Consider the following 23,038-nt stretch of genomic DNA (forward strand, 5'->3'; position numbering starts at 1 on the left):
CCCCTCTGCTGAAAACAATGTAGTGTTTTCCCATTGCTCTTAGGATTAATTCCAACTTCTCTAACATAGCTTGCAATGTTCCCCAGCTAATATTTCTCCTTGCATCTCGTTTTTCTTTTTGGACGTTTCCTAAACATGCCATGTAGTTTTTTTGTTTGTTTGTTTTTTGTTTTGTTTTGTTTTGGTTTGGTTTGGTTTTGCCTTTTTGGCTTCATGTGGATAGTAGTCTTTCTGTAATACCCATTTTCAATCTTCAGGTCACTGATGGAATACTGATGGAGTACTTTAAGTTCCAAGTTAAAAGCTTCCAAGTCTGTGGAAATTTGCCAAATTCCCTTCAGGGCTATTTAATCCCTTCCTTCTCCTCCCCAGTGCTTCATGGCTATATTTTTATTGGAGAACTTAAATTATAATATAATCTGGCACAAGACTCTGAAGTCATCACATCATCACCTAGTCATCAATACATCATCATCCAAGAAGGAGCACCAGTTCCTAGCAAAACAGAAGGTGCTCTGTAAAGGTTTCTTGAATAAATGGCTAAATTTATAAGAACTCAGATGTATGAGAACAAAACTATATACTAATATCCCAAATAGACTGATAGTTATAAAAGTGTAAACCTGAATATGACTGATTTCAGTGATTTTTGCAAATAACTGCCCTCAATAATGAAATCTGCTGTTATGTTTTATTTTTGTTATGAAGAAAAACAACTCAAAATATCCAGAGGTCCTTGGTAAGGCAGAATGCAGCCAGATGGCGCAGGTAAAATAAAGACAAGCAGAAGAGAGAGTCTGTTCGGGCTTGCGTTTAGTGCCTCTGAAATAAATTTGTCAATGTTCTAACTGACAATAAGGGTCATAAGCTTTCCCCAACTTAATTTTACTTCCTGCTGTTTACACCAGAGTGGAGTTATGGTGTAAATTTCTGTTTTAATTATCATCTTGGTCATAAGAAATCATTCAGCCCAGAACTCCTAAGCATAAGTGGTGTTTTAAAAAGAGTCTGGATCTGGTGTCAAGAGATATGGGTTTAAATCCCATCTCTGCCACCTAGTGTGAACTTGAATAATTCATTTCTATAAGCCTCAGTTTTCATATCTGTAATAATTTCAGAGTTTCAGCTAGAATTCAGATGTTTGTATGTAAGTGACAATCTGGGGTCTGGGGTCTGAGTCTACTTGGGGTTGAGTTCATTAAGCTGATTAGCAGAGAAGCTTCTAAACCCACTCCATATCTACCTCTTTGGGCACAGAGAAAGGGCAGAAGAAGCAATATTACAAAACCTGTATCCCAAGTCAGTGATCCACCATTGGTGTCTTCTGAGGGCTTGTTGGAAATGCAAATCCCCAGACCCCATCCAAGACCAACCCCATTATGACTTCTAAGGGATGAAGATCTGCACCTATGTCTTTAGGAAGCCCTCCATATGATTCTGATGTACACTGAACTAGGAGAAACACAGTCCTGGAAGAAAGGTGGAAGCTAGTTTTTGCTGTCTGAGTTTGGCTTCCTTGCCTACTCTCTTGGCCTCACGCTGAAGCCTAGTAGAGAGGGTGCAGGCAGAAACTGGAGGAGTGTTCACTCCGGCATTTCCCAACTACTGCTCCCTCTTTTTATACCTAAAAAAATGTAATCCCCACATTTAGTGTTTTATAAATATGCACTAAGTTGCACCATAAAGCAAATCAATGCGACAGTCCACAGCACTGCTTTGCTTTCTTCCTTCTCATGACCTCCTGGAGATTCTTACATGCCCCATCCTAGGGAACCTAAACTTTCTCCCCATCCTCAACCACAGAAACTCATTTATGTATCCTGAATACCTGCTCTATGCCGACACATTCTTTCTCATTTCATATTTACCATCACCTGTCACAATACTACCACCGGCTGGCCCAGTTCCATCCCAAAGACCTAAAAAAATTACCAGACACTTGTAGTCTTTCTTCTCTAGAAACAATGCAGTTTCATCCTGGGGAAATTTTAGGAGCATCTTCTTTACCTGGAAGGGTGGTTTGGCAATAACTATCTACTTTCTAAGGGTCAGAGCATACAGAGGATAATAATACTATTTTCTGCACACTTGTTTAGATTGGCCATGTAGTTAGTTATCACAAATAGCTTCAAATACACTCTAGTTATTAGTTTCATATGCCATATATAATAGCTCATTTGTGGTAGAGTCTGTCTCACCTGACTGCATTTCTTTTCTGGGTGGAAGGTGCTGATGATAGTAAGGTATAAAACAAAAGGTATGGCCCAAACTTGATACTCATACAACCTAAATAAGAAGCAACTCATAGAGTACAAAATCATATAATTATACCAATATCAATTCTGAATTAATGCCAGGCTTGGCATTATAGAAAGGGACTGTGTGAAAAGAAAGGAAGCTGATGTTTTAAGTGATCAATTTATACTGTTTTTGGTTCTGTGTACTAAATATTAAACTGTAATCTTGTTTCTAAGTAATAAGTGCACACCACCAAATAGAGACAATTTTGCCTAAATAATTCATTGTGGACGAATTGGTCACTGAGGGGAGCAACAAAAATACCTGGGACTGTGAGGTGGAAAATATAATCACCAATACCAGTTTACAAAAGAGGACATTAGGGAACAAAGAAAATGGACTTGCCCAATACCACCAAATTCCTAAGAGAAGTATGTTAATAGCTTCAAACCTCCCCCAAAAAATGGGATTTGGAATTAGTTTTCCATACTATGATCAATACAGAAATCTGAGATAAGCTTAGGAAACCTGTCTCCCAAACATTCTCCCAGTTCCCACCTTGTTGTTCACACCATATATCTGAGCTTTCTCCTGGGTGTCCTACTTTTGCTCCTGTTCCCATCTCTAGCATCAGAGCCCTTCACTGAGGCTTGACCTACTCCACTGGGGCCCACACTTTCCAGTCCTCAACTTCCAACTGGAAGGAGCAGCAGTAAAACAGATGCTGCCACAATAAGCAATGCCACTTTTAAAAAGATGAAGAGGAAAATAAAAAGAAACACCTACATCCCCAAATGAGACCCGCCCTTGGATGTCAAAGCTTGTTCAGCTCAAACACAAGGCGCCAAGTCACATAGGATTGGGACTGGTTTCCTTTAGACTCCATGTACCAAGTTGTGCACCAAACGCTTCCCCTTGACTGAGCGCATCATAGGTTTCCTTCTGAAGCCCAGCAAAAGTTCAACTCAAAGAGCATAATTCCCAGTGACCAGTGCTGTCGTTCAAAGAAAGAGATTCCATTTCCTTCTTCTGAAACTTATTTTCTTTTAAAACACAGGAATACACCAGAATCTTAAAGTTTTTTGATGATTTCTGAGATGCCTATTACAGTATTTTCTAATAAAACGTGTAGAAATAAATTTAAAAGAAGTGACCAAAAATTCACTTGCAATATTGCCCTTACCTTTTAATGAAAGAAAAGATCAAGTGTTACAACCACATCTCCTCACTCCTTTAGCAAAACAGCTTCTGCCAAGAAAATGATTAATTGGCTGTTACTTATTTGACTCTAATGACTGAGTTTCAAGGCAATCATAAGCATTTTGAATCATCGGCTTATTTCTTAGTATAACCAGTTTCAAACTCAATATTGCGCTTTCTGAAACGCTGGGCAGAATGGCGCAGGTTGAAGGAGACCAAAAAATTCACCCAAAAATATACTTTCATTGACATTTTGAGATGGCTGTTCAGAGGGCCTGCAGGCAGAAATAGTTCTACAAAGCTGTCTTTTGTAGGGGAGATGTGAATTTGTAGAGAAAATCTGTATTGATACAGCCAGCCTCTCTCTGAGGCCCTCCCTTGTCCAGATCTAAGAAAGATTAACTGAGAGTCTCACACCTTTAGAGGTCCGAAAAAGAACAACAACAACAATAACAACAGCAACAAACATTTACCATCTATTCTCTTGAGGGCTGCTACCTATGAGATTTCATCTATCAAACAAGACCCCTTTGTTAGGCCTCCTCTTCTTTCCCTTCCATAGCCTGTCTTGACGCTATAACCTGATTTCCTGCCGTAACCTGTTTCTGACCGTACTTCAAGCCCCTATTCTTTCAGTAACCTCAAATTGTACAAGCTTCTGTATCCCATCACGGGGTGGGGTTATCACTCTGTGGTTCTCCCCTAGGCATGCTAATACATTTTAATGCCATTTCTCCTATTAATCTGCCTTTTGTCAGTTTATTTTTAAGCAGACCTTCAGAGGCGAGGAGGAAATTTTCCCTTGGTCCCTACAAGGCACTGTCTCAGTAGCTGAGAGCTCTGGGTGCTTGTGCTTGCTCTGTTCCACACTCTGTATCACTTCTTCACTTTGGAACTAAAAATGAAGATGCAGTTGAAAACATAAACAGATTTAAACTCCACTGATGGTGGACTGGGTGCTGTCGCTCACGCTTGTAATCCCAGCGCTTTGGGAGGCTGATGCGGGCAGATAGCTTGAGGTGAGGAGTTCAAGACCAGCCTGGCCAATATGGTGAAACGCTGTCTCTACTAAAAATTCAAAAATTAGCCAGGCGTGGTGGTGGGTGCCTCTAATCCCAGCTACTCGGGAGACTGAGGAAGGAGAATCGCTTGAACCCCAGAGGTGGAGGGTGCACTGAGTTGAGATCACACCACTGCACTCCCTGCTGGGTGATGGAGCAAGACTCCATCTAAAAAATAAATTAAATAAATAAATAAACAAACTACATTGATGGTGGTAGGGGTGGCATTGGGCAATATATAAAAATAAATGCTCAGTAAATAGCTGTGAAATGAAAGAAGGGAAGGGAAGGGAGGAAGAAGGAAAGAAAGAAGGGAGGAAGGAAACAAAGGAAACGAGGGAGGGAGGGAAGAATGGAAGGAAGAAAGGAAGGAAGGAAGGAAGTGGGAGGAGGGGGGAAGGAAAGGAGGGAGGGAGGGAGGAAGGAAGGGAGAGGGAAGGAAAAAGCAGGGAGCTAGATTAGTAGAATAGCTGAAACCCCTTGAAGATCTCCCAGGTAGTGAAAACAGCATAGACCATATATCATCTTTAACACCTCATTCCACAGCAGTAGTTCTCAACCAGCTGCACATTAGAATCACTTGAGTAACCTACACAATCTTGATGCCACGACTGTACCTTAAACCAATTAAATCAGAATCTCCAGGGATAGACCCCAGGCCAGAGTATTTTTTAAAAACTACCCAAGGGTTCCAATGTGCAGCCAGGGTTGAGAATCAGGGCTCTCTAGACAGCATGCCTCTGGAATCAATCTCTGACTAATAACTGGTTACCATGGAAATTTATCCACCAGCTGGGTGAGCATTGTCCAACCTCCAGGTTACTTTCAAAACTAAAAATAACTGATACTTTCAATCACTGGAATAATAAAGCCTTTTATGATCCACAGAAAAACTTAAAGTATTGCAATACGACCCGTTCTTTATACACATCCTTTTTCTTCTCAGTGGATCCCTCAGTTGGTCCTAGTTCTAGCTATAAACTAAACGGCATGAGAAAAAAACACTAGACATTTGTTTCTCATTTGCTGAATAGGATCACCTGTAAGGGTGTATCCAGCTGTTACATATTTATGTCAGGCATGGTACAGTGGAGGATTTGTGGACCACAGACTTATCAGGTCTCTGTTTCAGTCTTGTCTCTGTCACTTATTAGTTTGTGACATTGGGCAAATCACTTAACCTGTAATGGGTTCACTTTCTTTATCTATACAACAGGGATATTAATACAATGGAAATCTTATTTTTGTTTTCCTTTTTTGCAGAAAGAATGAGACATGTGTTACTTTCTAAACTTCAACTATCATGTCGTATCATATCTATAATAATATATATTTCTTCCCTCTGTTGTCATCAACATAGATGATAGAAAAATCCATGTGTTACATTATTCTAGGGGTTGAAAGCAATTTTCATCTTGTGCCTTGCTAAATGCTAAGTGCCTTTATAGTAAGTTCGAGTCCCTCAGAGATCCTCCTTATGAACAAATGATACAGTCTACCCACTGGGGTTTGGCAACTGAAATGGTTGGAATCCCCTTATTCTGGTAGGGAGCATAACCATATCATGAAATCACTCACTTGCTAAACACTTCCTACATATGATCCTGCAATTGACAAGTGCACCTCAGTGTTGTTACAGATGCTCTATTACCTAAAAAGAAAACTTAAAGAGAGGAAAGAAAAGAGCAAAACAATTCATTTTCTATCTAATTAAAGTCATTATAAACAGCCTTCTGGTGCTTAACCTTTTTCCTCCAAAATCCCAATGTTTCAGTTGGTTGCTCAGATGTGGAGTTTCATTGAGGTTTTTCTTAATTGCCTTTCCATCACTAATGGGATTCACTTCATTATTACCTCTGCCAAAAGCTGCCTCCAACTTTCAGCCCCCATGCTGGGCTATTTACATGCGTATTTATAATGCACATTTTCACTGAATGCTGAAGTCATGCCACATCAGAGTTTACCAAGCTAAATTGGAGTGTGCCCCTTCTAGGTCGGAACAAGTTACTTAAATAGTACTTTCTTACATATCTGTCAACTCTCTCCAAACCCCTCCCACTCTGTTCATTCACGACCCTTATTTCCCCTTCTCACTTTCTTCCTGGATTTCTCCCTTCCTTCCTTCCTTCCTTCCTTCCTTCCTTCCTTCCTTCCTTCCTTCCTTCCTTCCTTCCTTCCTTCCTTCCTTCCCTTCCTCCCTCCCTCCCTCCCTCCTTCCTTCCTTCCTTCCTTCCTTGATTCCTTTCTCCCCACTGTGTCCCCACTTGGTATCCATTTACTTCCTACACTCATCCTCACATCATCACAGAGCCATCCTACTCTTTTAACCACATTGATAACCTCCCCACCCCTGTCTTCAGTGAGCAGCTATTTTCTATTTTATTTTATTTAACCCTAAGAAAATTCTGTGAATGAGGTCTCATGAATCCCAATTTAAAGGTGAGGGAACTGAAGGTTATGAAAGAAAACAGGGTGATGAAGATCATGCAGTTTACAATGACCAAGGTAGAACAGGACGCAGTTCATAACCTTTGGAAAAAGAACAAGACTACAGAAATCACATGTCATATCACAGAAGGAGAACCATCCAGAGAGAAGCAGTGCTCAGCTGCAGTCTCTGTGAAGCAGAGGAGGAAAAACAGCAGGAATCCAAATCTACAATTCCCCATACCTTGTTCTTTCGACCCCTCTCTAACCAAACCTCTTCAAACAGCACAGTAAGTTAGAATTATTGGAGTCTCCTCAAAGAGAATGAGTGAGTAGGTTCTCAGAAGAAGAGAGACAGTCCATAACACATGAATATGCATGGCCAGACAGAAGATCTGTTATGAGATGAACCTGCGGGATTGGGCAGTGCTCATCCCAGTGCAAGGCAGGAAGATGAGATTCCAACCAAAGGACATTGCCTGTAAGCACCCCACTTGCAACAAAAGCAATAACAGCAACAATAAGAACACAAGAATTCCATATATTAAATGTTTGTTACCGTTACTCCTTTATTTTTAAAAAATCACATTGCTTTTTGTTTTGGATAAAACAAAACAGATACCTTATGATCGATGTGCACACTCAATTTAGCTAAGTTTCTTTGTGTCTGAAAAATTGCTACTAAATTTGACAATGCTCCTTATAATCAGTGACATTGAAGAATCAAGAGATGCTAATATGCCCAAAACTGTGCTAAGGCCTTCAGGTATGGCACTTCTTTGTATTCCTACAACTCTATGAGGTAGGTCATACTAATATTTTTAGTTTACCAGTTGGAAAACTGAGGCTGAGTAAGGATCAAATATTGGCTAAATATAACAAGGCTAGAAGTGGCAGAGATGAGAGTCCAACCCTGGTTTATCTAGTTCTACTATCTATATTTTAACGACTTTTCTCCCTTAACTAAAGTGTGATAGACAGCCTTAGGCAAGAACATAACTTAATATCACGGTTTTAATTGTCCTTGTTCTTTTCTCTTTTCAACAATTATCCTTTTATTAAATATTTTATAGGGTGTCTCATAAAAAGACATGAGTTTGTGGGATGATTTATGCTGACTTGAACTTCCAGTAGTTGTGTCTGTCATCGTGGATTAATACATCGGCATTCTAATCTTATACATCAATCTCCATGAGTTTTGTCCATGTAAATCTCTCTGAGAGAAGGAACCATCTTCCTAGACAATGAAGCCAGCTAGGTGCCTCTAGGAACTCCTTCTCGCCTCTCCTCTAGTTTTGGGCATCTGTTTTGAGTTCTGCAGTTCCAATCCACTGTGCCTGGGACTTCGCCTGACCAAGTGGGAAGCACATCCATGTGTAAGGGTGGACACAGGAACCACACTGATTTGTAAGCATGCTGAGAAATGTCAGCACAAATAGAATCTCCTAGCTTTTAGAAAAAGACCCATTTTCTGATAAAGAAAAAATCCAGAAGGAAACTCTCATTAGTGTGGACATCTATACGAGGCAGGGATCAAGAAGTCAGTGTTCAAACTAGAGCCTCAGGTGCTAGCCCCTTATAGTAGCAGTCTGGGTTTATGCTGCAGCAGAGAGGGCAAAGTCTTTGATGACCCTGTCAGGCTGCTAGGAACTCACCCTGCCATTTGTCTTCCTGTGCATTCTCTTGTCTTCTGCCAAGGCTCTGCCTATGTGACCAAATCTAGCTGGTGGACACAAGCAGCCCCTAATAGCCAAAGAGCCACATACAAAAAATACAACATACACTGACGATGTGCCACAGGGGTCACTTCTCAGTAATATGACTGTGGCAATCATATGCTGCAGGAAGGAGTTACAGCTTATGGGGAAATGTAGTGGATCAAGAGTTCTAAGAAGCAGTATGACTCAGCCAGGCTTATGAGTCAGGCTTATTGGGGTTCAACTCAGCTGTACCATTCATTCTTTGTGTGACCTTGGACATATTCTACATGTTTTTATTCTATCATCTGCAAAAGTGGACGAAATAAAGCCTAGTTGTTCAGGTTAATTTGACTGCTAGATGATTAAAATGCATAAGCATCTGGGTTAGGCATATGTAAGCAAAAAATGTTACTTTCTTTCTAAAATCTCTACTCAACACCATCTCATTTCTTACATGAGAAAACCAATGCTCAGAGAGGGGAACAACTTTCTAAAAGTCACACAGTTGATTCCTGCTAAAGACTGGTGCACCAGATAGTGCATTGGATTTGGAATCAGGATAAATAAGTTTGAATCCCAATTTTACTGTTTCATGTAACACTGAGAAAGTTACTTAACTTCTCTAAGCCTCAGTTTCCTGGTGTATATAAAGGGGAGTAGTAATGCTGCTCTTCCTGATTCACTGGTATATTTTCATCTTACATGCCTTTTAGAAAGAAAAATGTACAAGCTAAGAAGTCTAATGGAAAGCACTCACATAAGTCTGGAATACTAAAGGGCTATGCCCTCGGTGTAAAGGAAACAATGAGAGACATCCAGGAAATGTGCTTGTCTCAGTGTTGGTAGTGATGTATGAAGGTGGTCTCTCTTAAGAATTAACCGCAGTTACTCTGGAGGCAGATGTCAGGATTGCTTGAGCCCATAAGCTATGATTGTGCCACTGCATACCAGCCTGGGTGATAGAGCAAGATCCTGTCTTAAACAAAACAAAACAAAACAAAACAAAAAAAACGTTGAACTGTAAGTTTTCAGGCTGGCTTTGCCTTCCGTATTTACCCTGTCAGTAGGTACCACCCTCCCGACTCCTGTCACCAAAAAAAAAAAAAAAAAAAAAAAAAAAAAAAAATTCTCTCAAGTAGATAATTTAAAGTGGGCTCAGGTTGATAGTGCCCCCATGTGACTGGAAAGAAACTTCTCTAGAAGAAATTTAATAGCAGCACACGGATTTAGGAATTTGTAAGATTCATTCCCAATTTAATGATGTTAAAAAGTATAAAAAGATGTGCAGCAGCCAGGCACGGTGGCTTACACCTGTAATCTCAGCACTTTGGGAGGCCCAGTCGGGAGGATCACTTGAGCTCAAGAGTTCAAGACCAGCCTAGGCAACATAGTGCGACCCCATCGCTATAGAAAATTTAAAAATTAGCCAGATGTGGTGTTACACACCTGTAGTCTCAGCTACTTGGGAGGCTGAGATAGGAGGATTGCTGAATCTGGGAAAGATGTACATCTTAGAGTTAAGGAAATATGGTAGATGTGGTTGTACCTCTTTCATATTATTTTAAGGAATCATGACAGCATATATGTAACACAGTGCCAGACAATAAATATCGACTTTGGTAGCCAGCTCTGCCTCTTATGACCTTGAGTGGGTCACTTAAACAGGAGGATGAGATCTGTGGTTCCTACAGTCCTCTCTACTATTGCTTTAATGATTCATCTTAAAATAGTCCACATGCCTTTATTTATTCACAATTATTTATTTCTGTCAGGCTTCATGTTTAAATTAAGGCACATTTAATTGTACTTGAAGGGTCCCACAACAGTTTAATAGCTCACCTTTCAACGAGTTACATTACTTGATGAAGTCAAAGTTTCCATGAAATTCCTCTTTATCAGCGAACATTTTGTTCTAATCATCTGATATTGTTCATTATCTCCTTTAACATTGAAATGTATGACTATGCCAACATTCTCCTGCTTTGGAATGTCGTCCTAGACAAAGAAGGCAAAGGTATCCCAGAGGAAGCCATTTTTCCATGCCCAAATTCTAATCGTGAAGATGGTAATCAGTTTGCCATCTTTTGTCTCATACCTCAGTAAGAGATTTCTTGAGGGTTTCATTTATTAATGATGACAAAAGGGGAATATCCACTTTTCCTCACTAATTATCCATGACTATTTAGGGAAAGACAAGAGGGTGTTTTTGATGAGGGGAGGAGAGCAGAGTGCTAAGGAAGAACGAGGACTCGGACAGTCTGCAGAAGAACAAGATGCCCTCCCATTCTTTCAGCACACCAGTGCTTCCTTAGGAGGCTATCTGCTTTCCTATTCCTTTTGCCAGGGTGGGTTGGCAGGACTAAGAGCAACACGTGAAAGTATGATTAGAGTTCACATGGAAGTCACATTCAGAGAAACTAATCTCAAAAACATTCAACCAACCACACATGACCAAATATGGAAGGTTTTTCTGAAAGGAAGGGCCCTGGACAGGAAGCAGATGAATAAAGTATAACGGTGTAGAAATTCACATTTAGCCATTTACTCATCCAGAATATGAGTCCACTGTTTGGAATTCTCCTATTACAGACCTTGACGATGGTTTCATCATTCAGCTTCCTTCTACTAGACTGTAAATACTCTTGGTTGGTTACACCATGTGATATAAACAGAAGGGACTCAATTCACCTTCATCTGAACCCCAGCTGTCCTACTGACCATCCCTGGGGTCATAAAAAAATTGCTTAGCTTTTCTGAGTAGAGAATCATCAGCAGGGAAAACAATTACCTAAAACAATGCAATATACAACAATGGAACATACAAGGTAAATGGACAAATTATATTTCCAAATCTTCTATCACGTTGAGGCCAGAAAAATATAAAATGTTATTTTTTTAAATTTCTCTCAGGAAGGAACAGCGGCCATTAAGAAAGATGTAGTAGAACAGAAAAAGGTAGATAGAGGTGCACTGTGACTGTGTTACCTGGGTTTGGCTGCTTATTCTTTCTGAAACATGTAAACACAGGTAATTAAAATACCAGCACACTCACTGAATTTGGGACATGCTGCTATAAACATTTCTGGATAGCTTATTCAATATCCATTTTCTTCTTCTTCCTTGCTAACAAACCCCTAATTAATTTCAGGGTGGCCATATGCCCAGCTTGAACAACAAAATTCCCTAGCCACCTTTTCAGTTTGTGACACAATTCTTAACTAAATTCTAAATGAAAGTCACTTCTTGGAGCTTTGGAGAAAATTTTTCAAATGCAGACCAACTCAGTTGGCATCCACCCCTTGTTCTTTGATCTTCTCTTCCTTCTTATCTGGAATGTGGAGGCAATGATGGAGACTGAGAGCCATACTGCAGTTCCAGTGAATTCCAGAGCCAGCATATCAGCCCTGGAATGCTCCCAGTTGCAGGATAAAATTGAAACTGCAACTTGGTTAAGTAGCAGTTACAGTGGTTAAAACATTGTAGTTGAACTTCCATTGCAAAAAACTAAATGCACATCGTAAGTGACATAAGGTCTTTATGAAATAGTAACGTTCTTCTACAGAATCTGACATTCAGCATCAGACCTTAATAAATGTTACTTCCTTCTGTTTTTCTTGCCAGTACAGAGAACACACATAAGGATTCAGGACAGAAGTTCTACTCAGGAGTAAGGTTGCTCTGCAACTATCTTAATTATGAATAGAGCAATAGCCAATCAGGGTGCAAAGCAGGAGATAAGAAGTGGAGGCCTCAACATCAGGGGCGTGGCAATGGCATGTATCATGTCCTCCATTTTACAAATGAGGAAACTGAAATTCAGCAAGGATAAGTAACTTACTAAGATGAGATGGCCTGAAAATAGCAATCATCTAAGATTTAAGATTTAACCCTAGGTCATACTGATTCTGATGACCTGTGCCCTTTTCACTGAGTCCCTCAGGAAAGGTACAGGCCCAGAAGAGACATATATATTTTGTTTCTCATCATACGCTTTGGGTTTCTTTAGAATATTCATCTTTTAGTGAAATATGAAAAAAGAGACAGAGAATCTTTGTCTTCTTCATTATGTCTCTTCTGAAAATTTTCAGGCACACAGGAAAAACATGCTCACAGTTGTCAAAGAGAAAATTAGATGCAGACAGTTTTTGCTAGGCCATGGGTCACCACGGCTGTTTGGGTGCCCAAGAACCTGCAGGGGATGGTGCCAACAGCACACATCTCGGGAAAGTATTCTGGCCTGGGCTCTCAAGGTGGACCACTCAGGCTCAAAAACAGGTCTCCCTTTTTTTTTTTTTTTTTTTTTTTTAACCAGCTGTTTGATTAACCTTGGGTACATATTACTGCGCCTCTCAGTGCCTCATTTTTCTTGAATGTAAAATAGAAATAATAATACCTAATTCATAAAGATGGCGTAAATAGTAAACAGATTAATGTGATGAACATGTTCAGTCTAGGCCAGGCATGGTAGCTCCGGCCTGTAATCCTGTGGGAGGCTGAGGCATGAAGATCGCTTGAGCCCAGAAGTTCAAGACTAGCCTGGGCAATGCAGTGAGACCATGTCTCTACAAGAAGTAAAATAAAATAAAATTAGCCAGGTATGGTGTCACACGTCCATGGTCCTAGCTACTTGGGAGGCTGAGGTAAGAGGACTGCTTGATCCCTGGACATTGAGATTACAGTGAACCATGATTGTGCCACTGCATTCCAGCCTAGAAGACTGGGTAGAACCTTGTCAAAAAAAAAAAAAAAAAAGGAAGAAAGAAAAGAGAATGCTTAGTCTAGTTCATATAGTAGGCACTCAATGAACCGTAGCATTATTTTTAGCCTTTACTTTTCTAGTCTGCCACAAGAAGTATCAACAGATTTTCAATCAGAAAAAATAAAACCATATTATAAATATTCAGGAGAAAATCAAAACTATGTGTCCACATGTTTATGGAAAAAGAATGCTGTTGAAAACTAAGCATCTCAGCTGTTTCTGAGTTTTTCTCATTAACATTTGTTTGCTCTTTTTGATTCCCTTTGTTTCAGGCTATCACACAAGTGGTTGCAGGTGCCAAAGTCTAAGGGGAAAATATGGGAGAAAAATTTAAATGGAATTACAAATATCTATTCATTAACGCTTTCTCTCACTGAAAATTATGAGGGAGTGTAAATGAGAAGAACATAATTTAGGAAACCAATGCTCATATGCAGAAGAGTCCTGCGATGGCTCCTGGAAGGTTGGGTTGAAGTTGCCTGGCTGAGGCAGACAAAGAGCTTACAAAGGGGCCTGTAGCACCAAGTTATAGGTCCTAACACTCTGCGCTAGGTGTATGGTGACCAACCAGTTGTCCTAGTTGGGTTAGGACTTTTTAGCATTGAAAGCACCACATTCCGGCTGGGCACAGTGGCTTATGCCTGTAATCCCAGCACTTTGGAAGGCTGAGGGCAGATCACAAGGTCAGGAGATCGAGACCATCCTGGACAACATGGTGAAACTCCATCTCTACTAAAACACAATAAATTAGCCAGGCGTGGTGGCACACACCTCTAATCCCAGCTACTCAGGAAGCTGAGGGAGGGGAATTGCTTGAACCCGGGAGTCAGAGATTACAGTGAGCCGAGATCACACCACTGCACTCCAGCCTGGTGACAGAGTGAGACTCCGTCTCAAAAAAAAAAAAAAAAAAAAGAAAAGAAAAGAAAGAGAAAAGAAAGTACCACATTCTCTCAGTGTGGGAAAACCAGGACTTTTGGTCACCCTAGTGGGAATTAGATTCAGCAGAGAGTGAAATACTAAACCTAAATAGATATATAGATTTGTAGTACACACTCAGCCCTCACCCCACTTTCTCTCTTGTGCCTTTGTTGACTGCTTAGGGAATTAGCCCCAATCCCTCAATCGGTTTAAACTACCAGGTCAGATGGAGCAAAATGCCGGAAGAGCAGTAACTGCTTCTCTTGGGCTGACTCTCCCTTCCTCTTCATTGTTTGTGTATCTGCAGAACACATTTATGGGTGCATTTTTCTCTCTGTAAGGGAAAGAGTTGAACTGCTCTAGTGATGGTGTCAGCAGCAGGGCAACACAACCCTGAAACAAAGATTAACTGATGTGTATACTGCGAGTGCAGGCAGGAGTGTTCATCCTTGTACACCCAGTATGTCACGTACAAACTAAGTGTGGTACCTTGGAAGTCACTGTCTACATAGATCAAGTAAATGAGATAGAAGTATTTCTCATTAATTCTTTAATACATATATTTATTATTACTTTTAAATAACCACTTTCTCGAGCACTCACAATGTACCAAGCATTTATGTGTGCTCTGATTTAATCCTTCAACAACTATGTAAGGCAGTACAGACATGAGAAGACGGAGGCTCAGGGACAAGTTTGTGGAAGGAGAATGCGGTTTTCAGTTGGAACTCTGTTAATAACTATGTGACTCGCCCTAGAATATATCTTTTAGCCATCCTTATGTTTCAGGGTAATTTTCAGGATTAGATAAAATAATAAATGTGAAATTACTTTGTAAAATGTTAGCCAGATAGAATTATGTCTCCCCCTACACACACAATACAAACACACACAGAGAAACACATTTAGTAACACTTGGGGCAATTTGTTCAATCTTTCTAACAGTAGCTAACCAAGAAATAATTTGCAAGAGGGGAGCATGGCTTTAGCCTTTGTCAGACTTCTACCATTCCTTCTTCAAGCCACACCAAAGAAACATGCCAAGAACTCTGCCTTCTGTACGCACTTCCCTACGTGTCCCATCCAATTAGAAATCCCATACTCTATCCTTTCTCTAAGCCCCAGATTCTTATCTATATTCTAAATTTTTGATTGTTTACCTATCTATTGCAAATAGATACAACTAAAGTACTTGTGCCTAGACTACAAATTAAATTCCAAGTATTCGTGAGAGTGAACTAGGATATTTTATCTAAAAGAGGGAAATAAAGTGATAATTAGTAGATCGGCATTTTGTGGGATTTTCTTCTTAGTCTTTTCAACTTCATACAGTCATTTCATAGTGATTTTCTTTTGTATAAAACTGGTAAATAAATGGCTTGTTTTATCTCTTGCTAATCTCTCATTTATTTCATATATGATGAGGTTTTTTGTGTCACAGTAAGGCAAACATGGTAAATTCTATAGAATTTGTTGTTTGAAGAAAAACCTCAATTCTTCATTTTAAAAGTTTTGCATATAAAGCAAACTGAAATGCTCTTTGATACAGACCCATGGCAGTAAGTACTATATCCATGTGTACTTCAAAAGAAAAAAAAATGCCAAGTTTTAATTTATTTATATTAAATGTAAAAATATTAGTTTTAAAAATATACTAGTTTTCTAAAAAGGTCATCTGAAGTTCCCAGCACCCATTTAACAATCAAAGTAGTGTTTTGCCAATGGAAAACAAACCCAAATATCAAAGGTTTGATAATGTTGAAAACTAAAATCCCAAGAGGTCTGAGAGATTTTTGAGTTAGATGCACATATTTTCCTATCTTTTCAAGGCCTGCGATATGCACCCAAAATTAGAAAATCTATCTTATTCCAGAAGCTTCCTAATGTTCCTAATGCATTGATTAACAGAAATTAAGAGTCAAGCTACTCACGAGACAAGCATTGAAAAGAAGAACAGTTGCTCCTTTACAGGCATTTACAAAATCAGGGAGGGCTTATGAAAGCACAGAATCCAGTGCTTTCCATCACCTCTGCATATAGATTGTTGCCTTGGAATTAATATGCCCTCCCACACCCACCCACCCCCAGTCCTTATCATTTTGGATTCTGTATCAGGAAATGATGGACTCTCACGGTTGAAAAGGACCTTAAAAGTTATCTGCTGTAGTTTATTTTTCAGAATTTTAATTCCTTTGATAGCCTATGGGTCACATGTTATCTGGCTAGTAATTAAAGACCTTCCACAATGAGGAATCTATTACCTGCAGGGCAGCTTAGTTCTTTAAATTGTTATCACTCAGAGAATTCTTCATCATATTGAATTAGCATTTGTTGTTTTCCAGATTCCTTTCTTGATCCCCTCCTTTCTTCTTTCTTCCCTACTCATTATATCCCTCCCTGTTCTTTCTTTCCATCTGTCTTTACAAAAATAACTACTAAGACCCACCATGTGCCAAGTACTCTGTGCTACAATCTGGAAAGACAAGAGTTAGGGTTAGCATTCAGGTTAGTTTTTCTGCAGTCAAGTCATCTCTTCTGTGGAAACAGTTTAGGAACCAGGAAGCACAACACTGTGGTCTGAATGTGTTTACACTAAGAAGAACTAAGGTACTATGGAAATAGGAAAGCAGGGCATCCAATCCATTCTTTCATGAGGCGGTGTCTCCAAAACAAGATATTCATTAATAAATAGGAGGTAAGCAAGGACTGACATGGGAAACTGCAGTGAGTATTTCTTATTTGGGAGGTTACCAGAATTCATTCCTTCTTCTAAAAGGTTGCATTTTCTGCCAGCGTGGTGGCTCATGCCTGTAATCCCAGCACTTTGGGAAGCCGAGGTGGGCAGATCATGAGGTCAGGAGATGGAGACTATCCTGGCCAACATGGTGAGACTCCGTCTCTACTAACAATACAAAAATTAGCTCGGTGTGTGGCACATGCCTATAGTCCTAGCTACTCGGGAGGCTGAGGCAGGAGAATCACTTGAACTTAGGAGGTAGAGGTTGCAGTGAGTTGAGATTGTGTTACTGCACTCCAGCCTGATGACAGAGCAAGACTCCATCTCAAAAACAAAAACAAACAAACAAAAAAAAGTTGTATTTTCCTCTAGTTAATGACCTCTATACCTCTGTAATTGGTCTTGATGGAATAATAAGTCAAGATGTCCTGACCTCATCAAGAGGTGGCGAACAACATGATAGGCCTACAACAATCCTTCTCTAGGGATTTTGAATCTTAAGTTGATGCTTTAGTCCATCTGAGCTGCCATAACAAAATATCTTAGGCTGAGTAATTTCTAAGCAACAGAAATTTATTGCTTATAGTTCTGGAGGTTGTGAAGTGCAAGATCAAGGCATCAGCAAATTTGATGTCTGGTGGGGGCCCATTTCTCATAGATGGCAAATTTTATGTGTCCTCACACAGTAGAAGGGAAAGGGCTCCCTCAATCCCTTTCATAAGGGCACTAATCTCTCATATCTTAATGATCTTCTAAATGCCCCCACTTCTTTCTTTCTTTCTTTTTTCTTTTTTTTTTGTTGTTGAGATGGAGTTTTGCTCTTGTTGCCCAAACTGGAGTGCCATGGCACGATCTCGACTCACTGCAACCTCTGCCTCCTGGGTTCAAGCAATTCTCCTGCCTCAGTCTCCCGAGTAGTTGGGTTTACAATCATAAACCACCATGCCCATAAATGCCCCACTTCTTGATACTATTGCACTGGAGATAGGTTTCAACATGTGCATTTTTGGTGACCACATTCAGACCACAGCAGCTGAAGAACAAAGTGATTTGAAGCTCACTTGGGAGTAGATTTGTTATATAACTCCTGGACGGGATGATCAAGGTGTTCCTGCTGCCCAAACTCATAGTGCTACTATGGTTTTTCTCTGTCTGTTCTATGAGTTATCTGATAATTTTTAAATAAAGTTCAATTTTCCTGTTCTAGCAATATTTTAAACAATTAATCAACCAACTCTCACTTAAGCAGGAAGATTGTCCTAAACAGAAGATAGAGTACATGCAAAAATCTGGAAGCATGACAAAAACCAGACAGTGTATCTCCAAGATGAGGTTTGAGAAAAGAGGTGAGGATGCAGGAATAGGACTCACTGGGAAGCGAAGACAGAGAGAAAAGAAACTCTGATTGAATATCTTGTGTAAGCTTCTCAAGAGCTGACAAGGCAAGACATCACAGAATTTTATTCCTGACTCTGATCTCTATCTTTGTAGAAGAGGATATTAATTTCCAAAGATCTTAAACTGCTCACTCAAGCATGTGGCTGTTGATGCTGGAGCTGAGCCCAAAGTGTGAGTGACAGAAGATTAGACCCAAGTAACCATGATGGCTCTCCTCCCCTTTTGATGGAAATAAAAATGAGGGCAAAAAATTTCAGTCTTCTGAAATAGACATTATAAAAACAGAAACAAAAACAAAATGAAATAGTGTCCAAGCACAATTAAGGCTCAGTAATAATAGTTCAATGTGAGAAAAATTATTGATATTATTACATGAAAATACACAAATACCTCAATAGATTTGAAAGGGAATAAAAATAAATTTGATAAAATTTAACATCTCTATCTGATTCAATGTGAAGCATCTCTGGGAAAACTGAATGGGGGACATCATTTATTTGCTAACGGCTGTCTACTAATGACAAACAAAAATCATGACACTCAAATCAAAAAATGTAGGACATTTCTTTTAAGGTTATAAACAGGAGATCTCAGCTGTCATTAACACCATTTGGTGTACAACGAACAGTGCACAATGCAGTAAGAAAAGCAAATGAAGCAAAAAATTTAAAAATTAGAAAGGAGGAGTCAACACTATAATTACATACAGATCAACAGTATGATGTGCATAGAGTATCAAAGAGAATCAGCAGAAAAACTGTTGAAACTAATTAGAAAATGTAAATAAAATTTCTAGCTACACACTCAGGGTATGCAATCAAGAAGGTCCCCCTACACCAATAACCAACCATAAAATGAAAAGGAAAATTAGACTATTTACAACAGTACCAAAACTATCTAAATTATCTAATGATTATACTATTAAAGAAGAGACATTTTAAGAAGACAAAAAAAAGTAAAGCTCTATTAAATGACTTAAATGCTAAATAAACTTTCTTACTAAATTACTAATTAACTTTGTAAGGAGGATAACATCTCAATTTAATTAATTCAATGTAATTTTATTCAAAATTCCAGTGAAATTTTGGGGGGAACTTGGAAAAATGTCTTAAAAGTATAGCAAAAACAGAGATTGTATTTAAAAAGAACAAAGTTGAGGACTCGGCCGTCAGATCTTGGCCATCAAGAAGTGAAGGGCCATGATCTCTCAGAGTTTGGAAACACAGTGAACCCTGTGGCTGCCTCTCTACTTTGCCTGGAGAGCTTCCAGACCATAGCTCTAAGAAGGGGAACCTAGGTGGACCATCGTAGGCTTCCCAGTTTGAGAAGCCAGAGCTGGGAATCTGGACTGCCAAAGTAGCTAGAGTTTGTAGTTCACACTGCTGAGAGGAGACAGCTGCTTAAAGAGAGCATTAGAGATCTGTAGAGGGTTCTGCACAATCTTCCACTGAGGTCTGATAAACATATGCCTGCAAGGAAGCTATAAAAGGCTTAGGAAAGAAATACCTGAAAGGACTAGACCATTCTAGGGCTTAATGGTGATGATGATGGATGAACCATGAATTAACCACCATCTTGGGACTCACACAGGACCAAGAACAGGCATCACATATCAACAGGTCAATAACTGATTGCTTAGAAAAATGTGTTAGGATAAATGAAGTTGGAACCTTTTGTAAAACCATATGTGGTCCTAACTTTCAAATGGATTCCAAGGTAATATAAAGTTTATGAATGAAAATGCCTGATTGTCTTTCTGGAATTGGGGTTTAGAAGGAGTTCTTAAGGCTGGGCGCGGTGGCTCAAGCCTGTAATCCCAGCACTTTGGGAGGCCGAGACGGGCGGATCATGAGGTCAGGAGATCGAAACCATCCTGGCTAATATGGTGAAACCCCGTCTCTACTAAAAAATATGAAAAACTAGCCAGGCGAGGTGGCGGGCGCCTGTAGTCCCAGCTACTCGGGAGGCTGAGGCAGGAGAATGGCGTGAACCCGGGAGGTGGGGCTTGCAGTGAGCCGAGATCGCACCGCTGCACTCCAGCCTGGGCAACAGAGCGAGACTCCATCTCAAAAAAAAAAAAAAAAAAAAAGAGGAGTTCTTAAAACACAATTTAAAAAGAAAACACAAAGTACAAAGTATAAAGAAAATTGTTATGAATTTGATTATAAGTTAAGGTTTCTATTTGACAAAGAATATCATAGACAGTTAAGAGGCTAAAGAAAATATTTTAGTGACTTAATAGAAATAATACTCAAAATACAAAATTGTCTCCTATGAATCAGGACAAATAATGGCCAAAAAGTGTAAGTTGAGATTTCAATACCTTTTTTTTTTTTTTTTTTTTTTTTTTGGTGGAGTCTCACGGTGCCCCCAGTCTGGAGTGCGGTGGCTAATCTTAGCTCACTGCAGCCTTCGCCTCTCAGATTCAAGCGATTCTCCTGCCTCAGCCAACCAAGTGGCTGGGACTACAGGCATGTGCCACCATGCCCGGCTAATTTGTGAATTTTTAGTAGAGATGGGGTTTCACCATGTTGGCCAGGATGGTCTCAACCTCCTGGCCTGAGGTGATCCATCTGCCTTGTCCTCCCAAAGTGTGGGATTACAGCCGTGAGTCACCGTGCCTGGCCACATAATATTGAGATTTCAGCAACAATAAAACAAATACATAGCTTTTATAATGTAACCACAATAATACACATTTTAAAGGAATATGTATTTTAAAATATCATAAATTTGTAAAAGATAATTATAGTGAAAATTCTTCCTCTGCTTCCTGTCCCACAGCTACCCAGACCTCATGCCTCCACCTCCTTAGACAGCAGCAGTTAATTTCTGCTACATCCTTCCAGAAATATTTTATGCATTATACAAGCAAATACAAATATTGTTTCCCCTAATAATGATTTGACATGCCTCTTGGAGATCTTCCTATTTCAGTACTTGTAAAACTTCCTCATCTTATGTTTAAAAATTTGTTTTAGTTTTTACTTGTTGAGATGGCCGAGGAATAATTAAATATTTCCCAAACAGGATGTATTTTTCTCAATAAAGAAATGGCTAATTAAAGTATGGTGTAGTCACATAATAAAAAAGCCACAAATCTGTTAAAAAGGGTTAGACATCTTTCCTCATAGAAGCTTACCCTTTAGCAAGTAGCTTCACGTTTTATATATGAGTGGTGGTTTCTTTCACTGATATGATTTAATGCCTCCCTGTTACCTAAAATTCTGCACTGAAATATAACCTTCAGGAGGGCAGAGATATTTCTATTCTTTGTTTCTGATATTTGTCCAGTACATCTGGAGGATTAATTGCTACAATTACAATGCCTGGGTCAAAGGATACACAACATTAAAATATTGAAAGGCTTTTTTCCTCAATTCTTTCCCAAATTGTGCTAATGTAACTACCACAAACAATGCATGAGACAGTTCTTTCCCCATAGTTTCACCAATACAGTATTTTAAAACTTCACTAATTTTTGTGGATCTGATAGAAATGTGTGTGTGTGTGCGTGTGTGTGTATAAAACATCTAACAAGTTACCACTTTGTAATCACTGGATGTGTAAGAATTTGTTAAAAATATATATGTGAATGTGAGAAAAAAGCCTCTTATATTCTGCCAGAAAAATGTGTAATCTTCTAGAAAAAGTTACAAGCATTTCGGAGAGCAAAGCTGCATAACTTTTTGAAATCAAGTGTGTATATACCCTAAGACAAGTATTTGCCATGCCAGTAATCAGTTTCCAAATAGCATGTGATTTAATTCTGCTAAGTGAGACCTGAGATAAAATCTACTAAGTGGTATCCAGGAAAATTTTCCTTTAAGAAGAGACTCACGCCGGGCGCGGTGGCTCACGCCTACAATCCCAGCACTTTGGGAGGCCGAGGCAGGCGGATCACGAGGTCAGGAGATCGAGACCATCCTGGCTAACACGGTGAAACCCCGTCTCTACTAAAAATACAAAAACCTAGCCGGGCGAGGTGGCAGGCGCCTGTAGTCCCAGCTACTCGGAGGCTGAGGCAGGAGAATGGCGTGAACCCGGGAGGCGGAGCTTGCAGTGAGCCGAGATTGCCTCACTGCACTCCAGCCTGGGCGACAGAGCGAGACTCCGTTTCAAAAAAAAAAAAAAAAAAAGAAGAGACTCACAAAAATGATAGTTGTACTTTTGCCAATAGCTGGCCTGTCTTGATGTGATTCTTGGAACCAAGGCAGATATTGTGAGATCATGAGGTGTATTATAAAAGTTTGGCAGAGCAGAAATGTCAAAGGGTCTCTGAGGGCACAGTTGAGCCTTCAAACGACATCCAGACTATTGTGAGGAGAAAATAAATATCTTTATTGGTTAAACTACTGCAGTTGCTTTTAAAAAAATGCATGTAGCCAAAGACATTCAAAATGACAGAGGACTCAGTTAGTTTACATTTATTTTCTAGATGTTTAAATTGAGACCAAGAGAGGAAGGGCATGTTCCCAAGTTTACACACCTGGAACTAAGTGTATAAACAAATCATTTGCTCAGTATCAGGTAGAGTTTGCTTGCTGAATTGGTGGAAATAGATATTCAATCAGACATAAACTCCCAAATTCTGAAC

General features: G+C 39.6%; 1 protein-coding gene across 18 annotated transcripts in view; it reads right to left on the minus strand.

The window, feature by feature from the left end:
- The window catches only part of LOC105468948 (teneurin transmembrane protein 4), a 3,228,145-nt gene that overhangs the window by 1,716,490 nt on the left and 1,488,617 nt on the right, over positions 1–23,038 (minus strand). Inside the window, exon 5 of one of the 18 annotated variants that reach the window (XM_071075887.1) lies at positions 3,422–3,486. The exons of the other annotated variants lie outside the window; for them this stretch is intronic. The gene's annotated coding sequence lies outside the window, so the exon portion shown is untranslated. The remainder of the gene's footprint in view (positions 1–3,421; positions 3,487–23,038) is intronic. 18 annotated transcript variants of the gene reach the window in all.

This window comes from Macaca nemestrina, chromosome 12 (genome assembly GCF_043159975.1).
Source record: "Macaca nemestrina isolate mMacNem1 chromosome 12, mMacNem.hap1, whole genome shotgun sequence".
NCBI classification, from domain to species: Eukaryota; Metazoa; Chordata; class Mammalia; order Primates; family Cercopithecidae; genus Macaca; species Macaca nemestrina.